Raw genomic sequence first — 12,895 nt, forward strand, 5'->3', positions numbered from 1 at the left:
AACTAAGCCCGAGCGCCACAACTACTGAGCCTGTGCTGTAGAGCCCATGAGCCACAACTACTGAGCCCGTGTGCCACAACTACTGAAGCCCATGTGCCTAGAGCCTGTGCTCCACAACAAGAGAAGCCACTGCAATGAGAAGCCTGTGCACCTCAACAAAGAGTAGCCCCTGCTCGCCACAACTAGAGAAAGCCCGCATGCAGCAACGAAGACCCAATGCAGCCAAAAATAAATAAATAAACAAATTTAAAAAGAAAAGAAATGACTATGTGAAGTTTGATTTTTCATTGTCTGAAAACTGGACTTCACTAAAAATATATGCTAATTTTCTATTAGACTCCAGGAAGAAAAAGCGTGTCTCACCTAAAAAACTAATAAAATTTCTTTCATTAGGCATTAAGAACTACACTATTCAGATTCCCTTTATGCCTGGGCTTTTAGGAAGCTAGAGCTAATGTAATGTTTGAATTTACCATCTTATTCTAGATCCTGATCCTAGATAATTGCCTTTCCATTTCCCCTATATGGTTTTTGATTTTCACTTCTGATTTATTTGCTGCTGTATTTGCAGTAAATAAATGTACATGTTTTGTACATGTTTATAAGTGTTCTTAGATCCATCTAGAAGGAAATGCATTTTAAAGTAATAAGCAAGTCGATTGAGGAATACATGAATGGACTGATTTATAAACCATAGATTATATTAATTTACCCTGAGAAATATGACTGCCAACTAGGCATATTTTGTCAGCTGGTCAGTGTACTTGCTTGCCGGTATGAGAATCTACTTAAGAAAAAAATTTCCAGCAAGAAGATTTCTCAGTGAGTGCAAAGTCAGTCTTTCCAAGGATAATTTATACTATGTGACTGCCAGATGACTTTCCCCAAAATACAACCTCAGTTTTATTATATACCTGCTCAAAAACCTTCAATTAAGTAGACATTCCTCAGCTTGCATCTTGTATGATAGTCACCAAATATTCTAACTTCTGTCTTATGTTCCTAACATGTACCCTCTGCCTCAGCCAGACTGGAAAACCTGTAGTTTTCTGAGCACCATCCACTTTCCCACATCCATCCTTTTTGAACACTGCTTCCACCACTTTCATACCTCCCCTACCATAGAATCTTACTCATACGTAAATGTCCATCTCACAAGTCATCTTTTGAGATGACTTTTTATGTTATAAAATAAAATAACATTTCATTTTTTAATAAATTATTTCCATCTGCCTCTGTTCTTTTCTTGAACAAATAGCTCACCCTTACTTCTAAAGCCTATTCTCTTTTCCCCTGTTAATTATATTTGGCATCACAACAACTCAGGAACCCAGCTGACAGAGAAAGAATTTTTCTTGGAGTGGGGCAGGGGAGGGAGTGAGATGGGAGAAGCTTAGAAGGCAAAAGCAGAATTCTCTTTGATTGTTGAAAGAGTGAGGGAAATTGCTGTATTGCAATTAACAACTTTTTTTCCTTTTCCATTCATCACACTTTTATGATTATTTGATTATTGTATAGCATGCCCCACTGGGCTAAGCTCTCGGAAAACAGAATCTGTGTTCATTCCCTGGAACACAGCAGCCACTCAGAAGTCTGATGCGTGAGTAAGTGAGGGAGGTCATGATGATTCAAAGAAATCATGCTGATTAAGCACTTGATATGGTACCTGGCACATAGCACCGAGCACAGACTCGCTTTGGGTATTATATCCTTCCTTTGATCCACCTTCTTCTCTAGAAGAAATCCTTCCTGTGCCAATTTCACATCTATTTCCAAAGCTCATCCTCAGGGCCACTTCTCAGGAAACCTTCCCAGAATATCCCTTCTGGACTAGGAGTTTTACTCAGGTGCCTCCACAGCTGGCTGCCCTTCTCACTATCATAGGATTAGCCAGTAGCATCTCTCTCTCCTCACCAGATTGTAACCCATCCGGGGATCAGTGACCAAGTCAGATTTGACTTGGAATCTCCAGTACCTGGCACACTGCTTGAAGCATAGCAGGTGTTCAGTAGATGTGCAATGAATATGATTAAATCACAGTTTCTCTTAGATACGTTTCAACATGGTTTCCATTCATTTCTTTATGAAATTTGGGAAATACTACGTTTATTAGTAATATTTGCAAACCAACTCAGAGTTGCATTACTTCAGCATATGGCTAATATCATTCATTTTATGTGAAATCTTTCTAGCTTCAGAATGAAAGATGATATATTCTGGTGACCTTGTTCCCAGGTGAGGGAAATCTGGGCTCCCCTCTGCACTGGGTAAATCTTTTAACCTGGCTTTTGAGAATTCAAATACATGGAAGCATAGGGTTGAAAGGGATTTCCTTCTCCAGTGAGTTGCCTAAACTCCCATAGCTAATGGTTGTTGAACATATTTTCAAAGCTCTCCAGTGCTGGTAATGACAGAGTTTAATCACCTTTGCAGCTGAGTTCTGCCTTAGGTCAAAGAGGACTCTCTTGTTGCATTCTAATCCGATTTTGTCTGGTTTTCATCTCTGTAGAGATGGAGAAAAGCCAGCTAGCATCCTCCGCCAAATAAACCATCCTGTTCTCGAAGAAAGTTATTAAATCAGTCCTTGGCCTGCAATTTTCAAGGTGAAGCCAGTTCAGCGTCTTTAGCATTTCCTCAGAGGTCTTCTCCTCCATCCTTTTAATGGTTTTTGTTGTTTCTCTTTGGACCTTTTCCAAGTCCTCTACAGCTCTCTAGAAATTCAGAAACCAGAACTTGACTCAACGTTAATAGGGGCCTGACCAATATTAAATATAGGAAAAAATGATAGGTTCTCAGACTTTGTGTGTCATACTCTGTCAGTACGTGTCAGGGCAAGAGACATTCATTAATCTAGACATCACTAAAACATCATTTGAGATATTTTAAAACACGGTTGAACAAGGATTTACCACTTTAAAAATATCTTTTTCTTCACAGAAAATGTAAAGAGATGCACAGAAAGATACCTAAAATTCTTACAACAAAATACGATTTTAAGCATTCATTAACTGAAAAATAAGCGATATCACAGCTTACATTAAAAACCGATATAAGCTGTTTTAAACTTTTTACTAGACCAAGTTGTCTAAGGAACTCTTTTAAGCATTGGTTTAGTAAACTAAACCAATGATTGTATTTCTGTGAGTATTTGAAGGTGATATTGTATTTTGGCACTCAAATATATATTTGTACCTTAGAGCTTTTACTGATTAAAATTGCCTTCCAAATTTCTTAAAATTAGTGATTTTTCTGAATCAAAAATATTTATCGCGTCATATTTATAAAAATTTTAAAATCACTTATTTTATAAATGTTTCCCTCTTTTCTTATTTTGGACCTTTATTTGTGGAAGATTGCTCCTCGGAATAGATTTTCACATTCTAGTTCCCTGGTTTTACCTGGAGATATGATCTAGCGTGAAAAGTAACTAGCCTTTGTTGGCATCTCTCTGAAGAGATGAGATGAAGAGAGCCAACGAGTGGTTGGGTTTTAAGGGTATCCCTGGTGTAACTTTGCACTGTTCTCCAATGCTGCCCACCCAGTTTTTGACTTTTTCAGCTCCCAGGTGGATAAGAAATGGATTCAGAGACAACTAACCTCTTTTCCATAAGATTTCTAAATTTTGCTACTGATTTCTAAATTTCCACATCAATTTCTTTTGTTCTTCTGAGGATGACTCCCCCAAGTATTTCTGTTACCAGATGCCTTCCTATTCTTTTAAAGTCATTGTATATATGTATATCATGTTATGAAGGCTTTGTTTGGGTTCATGAAATAATTTCTTTAGATGTGTTGTTCCTTAAGTCAATTCGATTCTGCTTAGTTTAGATTCTCTTCTAGTTCCCCTAAAATCAGAGTCCCACCCAAGGACTTGGGTGCAGGTATTTTGTTTGGGAGGTTATCCCAAGGAGCAGAAGGGAGGGAAAAGGGAGAGTGGGACAAGGAAGAAGGGAAAGTCAACGTAAGGGTGTATCCTCAAGGTCCAGCTGTAGGCAATGGAGATTCAGTTTCTGAGATTCAAGGGCCTTTGAGGAGCATATGAAGTTCCTCCTGGGACTGTCCCTGGAAGGACAGGAGGCTGGAGTATACGTCCATCAGCATCCATCCCTCTTCTTTGAGGATTGCTCCCAGGAGTGTTAAGTGCACAGGCAGGTGTTCTGGACTGACAGATGCACAGGCAGGTGTTCTTTGGCAGATATTGGGCCCTGAGGGTATCACAGGTGGGTACCTGAGGAGGTCCAAGCCTGCGTGGAACTGTCCATCGGCCTTGCACTGAAATTAGAGGTGGGATGAGGAAATGCGACCCAAAGCCCAGGCCCCTTACCTTAACAAGCCTTCCGTATCATGAATAGGTATGATTTATAAGAGCTCTCCGAACAAGTGGGGCCACTTGATGGGAACATGTGCTCATGATGGGCTGCCTCATGAACAACTAACTGCACTGGGAGTTGAAATTTGGGGAGTGGCTTCTAATCTCTTTGGAATTAAAAATAATCAGCTTTAATAAGAATCTACACCAATACGAGGGCACTTTCACCAACAATGCGATGAAAATAAACCTCTTTTGCCTCCTCCCCTCATGTCAACATAAGAAGCAAGAATCACATAGAAACCAAAGATGTTCAGAGAGACTCCTGGGAGAGAACGCAAGAGCGAGCTCCATGGAGCAACGCAGCCCGACACCCAAGGGCCTTGCACGGGCTCACCTGTTGTCCTGGTCCCCTGTTCCATGCGTCTGAAGCACCATTTTTATCTGAGAAGGAAGATTTTATTACAGTCACATGAATAGAATATGTTTTCATTAGAAAAGATGTTAAATTTATTTGTGTAATTAAAGCAGATCAACCAGTCAGTGCTGGTGGTTTAGAGAGCTGTGTGTAAAGAGAGATGGTCAGCGTCTCTCTGTATTCCTGGATAGTATTTCTCAAGCCTTTTTGGCCATGACCCACGACAAGGCACACGTGTTATATGGTAGACACATAAATAAGTATAAATCGGAAACAAAAGGTCCACGAGGTAATAATCCTTACTATGTGCTCTGGTAATTTCTATTCTTTTCTATTCTGTCCTATTCTATTTGTTCTATTTCATTTTTTAAATGCTAGTCTAGACTCACTAAATTGTTCATATGACCTGTGACGAGCAGGTCACACACTGCAGTTGGAAAAACACTGCTCTAGGGCACTGTAGCTTTGCACTCACAATTCCTCAACTGATTTGTTTCCTTTCATGTCATAAATCAATGTATGTGTAATTTGTTGCCTGCTGTAACTGTGGAATTGGTTTCCTATCCAGCCTTTTCCCTCCTATCAAATCTTTTTCCTCCAGCCAAGAGTGTAATAATGTAGGGTATATTGTTTTGGACACACTGGAAACATTTCTAAATCCTTTGGTACTTCATTCTAAAAAGAAACCTGTAAAACCGTAAAACTTACAAATGAGGGTCCTGGATCAGGACGCTTTAAGTTGTAAGTAACAGAAATCCTGCCTTAAACTGTCTTAAATAATATACAAATATAGCATCTCATAATGAGGAAGTTCAGAGCTAGGCTTGGTTGACTCAGGGGCCTACTGATGTCACCCAAGATGCTGGTTCTTTCCACCTCTCAGCTCTGCCAGTCTCCAGGTTGGTTTCATTCTCAGGCTGGTATCAAGATGCTACAGATGTTCCAGGTAGCACATCCAGACACAACTCATCCAGAGGAAAGAGAAGGTGACTCTCTTCCTGTGGTTCATTTATGGAGATGCTCCCAACAGATGTCCTGCCATACCCCATTGGCTATCGTGAAGGTCACATGTCTTTTTCTAAATTAATAACAGTCAAGGAGGATGTGATGACCCTTAAACAAATCAATTTATGGAGGCGAAAGAGACACCTGCACAATTAAGTCAAAATCCCTGAAGTTATCTTCAGTTTCTCCCTTTTTCTCATCTCCGTATCTAATTTGATACCAAATCCAGGTGATTCTTCCTCTAAATATGTCCAGTATCAGAACATTTCCCACTGTCTCCTTTGCTTTCACCCTGATCCAAGTCACTCTCATCTCCTGCCTGGATATTGCCATAGCCTCCAAATGGTTTTCCTTTCTTCCTCTCTTCACCCCTTTGGTCTCTTCTCAACACAGAGTAACCTTCTTGAAACAGTAAGTCAGGTCATGTCACTCCTCTGCTTAGAGCTCTCATTGCTCCCCAGCTCACTAAGCGTGGCCTTGAGGCTTTGTACCAAGAGCTGGACATGCAGGAGTGAATGAAACAGACCTGGGACTTACCTTCTTTCGAGGGGTAAGGATGCACACAAGCCAATTAAATAAGCAGTATATAGGGCTTCCCTGGTGGCGCAGTGGTTGAGAGTCCGCCTGCCGATGCAGGGGACGCGGGTTCGTGCCCCAGTCCGGGAAGATCCCACATGTCGCGGAGCGGCTGGGCCCGGGAGCCATGGCCACTGAGCCTGCGCGTCCGGAGCCTGCGCTCCGCAACGGGAGAGGCCACAACAGTGAGAGGCCCGCGTACCAAAAAAAAAAAAAAAAGTAATATATGTAGTGGAGTAGATGGTGATAAGTGTTATGGATAAAAATAGACAGGTCCCTCACATCACACGGTTTATACTATAATATACTTGAAGGACCTGGTACAGAGTAGGTTTCTGATATGTGAGAGCTACATTAGTTACCTTTTCATTTAAAAGTGACAGGAACCTCATTCATACCTAATTAAGCAAATCAGGAGAAACGTAAAAGCAGGTCCAGCTCCAGGCTCAGCAGAATTTAGAGATTCAAATATCTTCAGGAGCCAGTTTCTCTCCACCTTTCCCTCATGCTTTTCCCCGCATTGGCTTCATTCTCAGATACACTCTTAACAAACAGGGGCAATGATGGACACCACGGCTCCAACTAACATTTACTGTCCTAGCAACCTGGTAGGAAGAGAACCTACCACAAATTTCTAGCCACGCTCAAGCCAAATTTTAAAAACACAGCCCCAAATAAATGATTAACCTGAACGTCAATTTCCTTTTCTGTAGATTGAGGGCATTAATAATAATACCTATTTCACAGATCACTGTAAGGAAAGTTTGCTTACTGTATCTAAAGGCCACTTGCATAGGCTTTGGCCAAAAGAGCACAAAATAAATATTGACTCATTGTTAATTTGTTTTCAGGTGTGGGTGTATTGATCATAATTTCTGCTTCAGAGAGCTGTCGGAAATCAACAAATTTTATAAATGCTTAAAATTAGTACTTTGTTATGCATTATCCTGCCCTGTGGCTGTTTTAGGAGAACATTTCTTCGGTTGTATTGCAAAGTCTTCCTTATGAAGTAAGGTAGATAAGAAATGAATTTGTTATCTGAAAAACCTGGGTTCAAATCCTGCTCTGCCACTTAAACTTGTGGGATCTTGTGCAGCTGATTACCTTCCATGAGACTCACTTTGCTTATATGTAAAGTAGGGATAGTGATACCTACTTCACTGGGTTGCTGGAAGGATGAAATGAGATGATATTTATTATTTCCCTAGCACCGTGGCAGGTTCTATATACAGTAGCTCGAAGCTATGAGCCTAGGATGGTGTCCTCCACACGGTGACTATTCAGTACCATACTTGGAATTAGACACACATTCTAGACCCTCAGCCTTGGTGACCCACCCCTGAACTCATGGGGCAGCTCTGCTTCAACAGATATTTTTGCAAACTCATTCTTAAGAATTTCCTTGGACATGAGTTCTGAACAGTCAAGGTTTCAAGCCACTTCTTTGGTTTAATAACTACCAAAAAGATGTTATTTCACTCTAGTTTCTCTTAAACTAAATTCTATCCCACATCAATAATTATCCTTCCTTCCCTGTCATTTCTCTCATATACTGTACTTCATTTTCTTTTTTATCAAATTAAGCTAAGAGGCTGTTTCTAAAGGGCCCCAGGGGGAGGGGTAAGTGCACTTGTGCTCTGACTTATGAAATCATGAAAGGGTGGCTTTGAAGGGGGGCAAAGTGATAAGATGGCATTTAAGGACAACATGTAACTTGTGTGTGGACTGTGTGTGGAAGGGGCTCGTGTCACCAGGCGGAAAAGCAGCACTGACATTTTGGCACCAACTGGTAATATTGTCATCTTCTCCATTCACTAGGTTTCTCTCTTTGTCTATTTCGTCTTATTCAAAAAAGTATTTGTCGAGCCCGTATTATATACCAGGCTGTGTGCTAGATGTGGGGCAATGCAGAAGCACGAGGCACAGCCTCTGCCCTGAAGAAACGTGGAGTTCTCAGAGAGAGAGTTGACAGGTGGATGTAGACAGAAGGGGATCCTCATGCGAGAAAGACCTGGAGTGAGAATGCTGGGCACGCATGGGGGTCAGCGAACACGGCTCTGTTTCGGCTGGAGTCCACGGACTGCAGGAAAGAGAGTATAAGAGAACAGGGCAGACAGTAGGGTGGGACCATATCACGTGTCAGGAGTTGGGACTTTCATAGCGAGGATACGACTCCAGGGGTATCAGAAAACATGTGTGGCCTCTGCACCACCCTGGTCATGGCCGTGATGAAGCTGAGCAGAGGACAAGCCAAAGCTGTGGCAGCTCTTCGAGGGCAGTTTGCCACGTGCTAGGGCTTTATTGCTCTTGTGATCTACTTGGGATGTAAGAGGCATGCAGATCCTGAGATGTCTAAACCAACCATTTTGAGCCTACTTTGGTGACAAAGGACAATTTGGTCATCTGGATGTGGAAGCGGTCAATAAATAGGAACAACATGGAAGGTGTGTGCTCTGATTAGGATAAGAAGTGGCACATTGTTCAGATGTTCACCAGTTGGATGGCACAGGGATCTTACTTCACAGTTACATCTGTGGCAGAGTGGAACTCCACTGACTTCTTTGTGATGGATTGTATCAAAACAAATATTTTTCACAATGAAAAACCAAACAAAAAACCCATCTACCCAGCCTCCCTGTCTTTAGGCTAATAAGGAATTGTCTCCATTTGACTAACACAGGCAATGAGGGTCAGAGATGTTAAGTGACTTTCCCGAGGTCACACAGCTTCCATGGGCCTTCTTTGGGAGCATGAAGCAGCTCCCAAAGCCATATCTTCTTTTTTTTAATTAAAAAATATATATATATATTTATTTATTTGGCTGCGCTGGGTCTCAGTTGTGGCATCCGGGATCTTTAGTTGTGGCATGTGGGCTCTTAGTTGCAGCATCCAGGATCTAGTTCTCTGACCAAGGATCAAACATGGGCCCCCTGCATTGGGAGTGCAGAATCTTAACCACCAGACCACCAGGGAAGTCCCCCAAAGCCACGCCTTTGATTCAGCTTTGTTCTAAAAGAAAGGGTAGATATGAGTTACAGTGGGATTTTTATAACCGTATTGACCAATAAACTTCATAGATAATGACAACTACACATATTTCTGTATTTCTTTAATATATTTGCACTCAGCTCAAGGGATAAAAATCTCAACAGAGACACTGTTTAGATTTCATTCATTCATAAACACCCATTACATAGAAAGCACAGGGCTAGGATTCTTCAGTGAAGAATAAACAGTACATGCTTTCTCTTCTACTTGTATGCATACTAATGCAATCCTAAATTGAGTTCTGTATTCCATCAAGGTAATAAAACCTATCCATTTTGACATTGAGCTGCCCATTATCCAATACAAATTTCTTTTTTAAGACAATTTTTAAAAAGTGGTTTTAGGCTCACAGCAAAATTAAGGGTAATGCACATGAAACAGGAGGGAAGGGGGCAGGGCACAACCTTTAGAAGAATGACACAGCCCAAGGACATGACATAAACTGATTAGAACCAAATAGGTCCAAGATGGTCGACGAGATGACTTCCACTAGACCTTGAGCCTCAGTATACCCTCATTGTAACATATCAGCAAGCTAAATGACACATCCACAGGCGCCATGACAGTTCCAAGGCTGACCATAAAGGTCAAAAAGTGGGCGGTGGCCCAATTTCTGGAAATCCCCACCCCTTCCCCAAAATAGCTGAAATATTCCTCCCACTCATTAGCCTATGAAATTACCCACCCCTATAAAAACTGACAACCACATACCCTGGTGCGGCTCTCACCTTCTGAGATGGCCCATACTCCCTGTGGAGTGTGTTTCTCTCTAAATAAATCCACTTCTTATTTATCACTTTGTCTCTCACTGAATTCTTTCTGCCATGAGACATCAAGAACCTGAGCTTCATTAAGTCCTAAGACCAGGTGTGTGATCTCAATTAAAAGACCGTGGGTTCAAGTCCCAATCTGAGTTACACGGTTTCATACAGAGATTACACCCTGCCCCTACATACACATAGTTTCTTTGGTTATAAACTTCCCCCACCAGAATGGTACATTTGTTTTAATGGATGAGCCTACATTGACACATCATTCTTACCTGAAAAATGGGTTCGCCTCTTGGTGCTTGTCAAGCCAAAAGACACAACCAAGCCAAAGATCAGAAGGAGGATTTATTACTTGCAGCCAGTAAGGAGAACACTGGGGATCTTTCCCACAGCACTGTCTCCCGAACAGCAAAATCGGGGGAGTTTTAAGCTAGGAGTTCATGCATATTCATGAGGGGGCTTGGCTGGTCCACAGAGTCCAAGCTTTAGTTGATTGAAGTCACGAGGATCAGAGGAGGCCAATATCATTATCCCTTAGGTTCTGTTGTTCTGGTGGTTGAGAATGTCAGGCTAATCTTTACCATTGAAATAGAACTGGGAATCTTTACAACTGATATATTATCTTTGCTATTGTTACTTCTCTTGCCTGATTGCATTCAGGCAAAAAAAATATATATTTATGAGTTCTAACATGTTTCAGGATAGGTGATCTAAGCAGGAATCTGTAAACTGTCAGGACAATATGTTATTACTTGATGGGTGTTTTTTTTTTTTTCAACTTTTTTTTTTGCGGTACGCGGGCCTCTCACTGTTGTGGCCTCTCCCGTTGCGGAGCACAGGCTCCGGACGCGCAGGCTCAGCGGCCATGGCTCACGGGCCCAGCCGCTCCACGACATGTGGGATCTTCCCGGACCGGGGCACGAGCCTGCGTCCCCTGCATCGGCAGGCGGACTCTCAACCACTGCGCCACCAGGGAAGCCCAGAACTCATATTTTTAAGTTTCCGTTTCTAAATGTGATATCCTTCGAAGGGAGATTATTAAGTTGCTTCACATTAGGAACATAGTACGTAAATAAGTTATGCCCATATGCAGAATGTTTTCTGTACAAGAACTGCAAGAGACCTACCGGAAACGATCACAAAACCTCCATAATTATAACAAACCATTGGAACATTGGAGCAATGTTGGTGGCATAGGAAGGGGAGCAAAAAGGAAACAGAATTTAGAGAATTGGTTCAAACCTCAGCCGAAGGAATTAGGAAACTGGAAACTTGATGGTCCAAGCAAGATTTGCCTTTGTTTACTTCTCAATTAAAAGTAAAGGAAATCATGAACAGTGGGAAAATTCCTTCCACCTCCCCAAAGGGAGATAGAAGGGGCCTAGGAAGGCTGTCATCTGGATTTATAAATAAGAAACTGCAACGCAGCCAGTTTTACTGCCATCAAAATGTGAGCTCTTTCCAAATGTAGCTAATGATGGGTACATTGAGCTGAGACAACTTAATTCTAATTCCAGAACAGACACATCAAATGCTTAGTTTTCTTTATCCTGCCTTTCTGTTACTGCCGTAAATGATGTAAATAGTACATTCTCTTCTTTGGGAAGAATAACAGGAGTGACGGTGGTTTGTTCTTCTGTTTGTGTTGATACCCTTGACCAGGGAGAAATCTGCCAAACGTGTAATGTGTAAGGAATTCAACACGCAGCTTGAGGCTGCAAGTTCCTTGAGGATAAGGACCGATCTGGTGCTCTTTTCACATCCTTCAGTCTCTAGCTTGTGGATGTGGGGGAAGAGTCCATAGAACCTGGCATTCAAAAGAGAATTAGGGGGCTTCCCTGGCGGCACAGTGGTTGAAAGTCCGCCTGCCGATGCAGGGGACACGAGCTCGTGCCCCGATCCGGGAAGATCCCACATGCCGCGGAGCGGCTGGGCCCGTGAGCCATGGCCGCTGAGCCTGCGCATCTGGAGCCTGTGCACCGCAACGGGAAGGCCACAACAGTGAGAGGCCCGCGTACCGCAAAAAAAAAAAAAAAAGAGAATTAGGGAGGGGTTTCTAGAGGCCTGGGACCATCCTCACCCCAAGGATCACAGAGACTTGTTTCTACCAAACGAAGGAGGCAAATTAAGATGTGGAGTCAGAGGAAGGCCCTTCCCTCACCTGTGCACTTCACAAGCAAATTGCAGAGAAGGTGGTAATTAACCCTTCAAGGAAATCTTTTTCTGAATGTTGGCATCCTAGGTATAATATCCTATATGCATTAAACATTTAGACTGATTTCCATTGACTTTTCTGCCTTGGTCCAACGTGTAGCTATAGCTGTGGATCCTGGGGCCCCCATGGTGGCAGACTGGCATCTTCTCTTCTTCATCCTTCAAAGGATCCACCTTTTGGGCTCTTTCTTCTCCTTCCACCCCTACCCTTCTTTTTCTTCCTCCTTTCCCTCCTCTCCTTGCACACTCATCAAATTCAGCATTACCATTCACTGTTTTTCACTTAAGATGCATCTTCATAATCGTGGACTGTCATAATTCAATTGGACTTTAGGGTGGTCTTAACAGATCATCAGATCAATGGCAGTCAAAGCAACTGTGAGAAATTAGTCCTTAAATGCAGTTGTACAAACACCTCAGGTGGCAAAAAGAATAAATTGTGGCATAATACTACTAGTTAGGATTTTTTGAGACCCTAGTAGGTGCCAGAGAGGCAATGTGCTAAGAATCTATATTTATTGGTTTTATCCAGGCCTCACCTCACCTGATCAATTA

Source organism: Pseudorca crassidens, chromosome 4 (genome assembly GCF_039906515.1).
Source record: "Pseudorca crassidens isolate mPseCra1 chromosome 4, mPseCra1.hap1, whole genome shotgun sequence".
NCBI lineage: Eukaryota > Metazoa > Chordata > Mammalia > Artiodactyla > Delphinidae > Pseudorca > Pseudorca crassidens.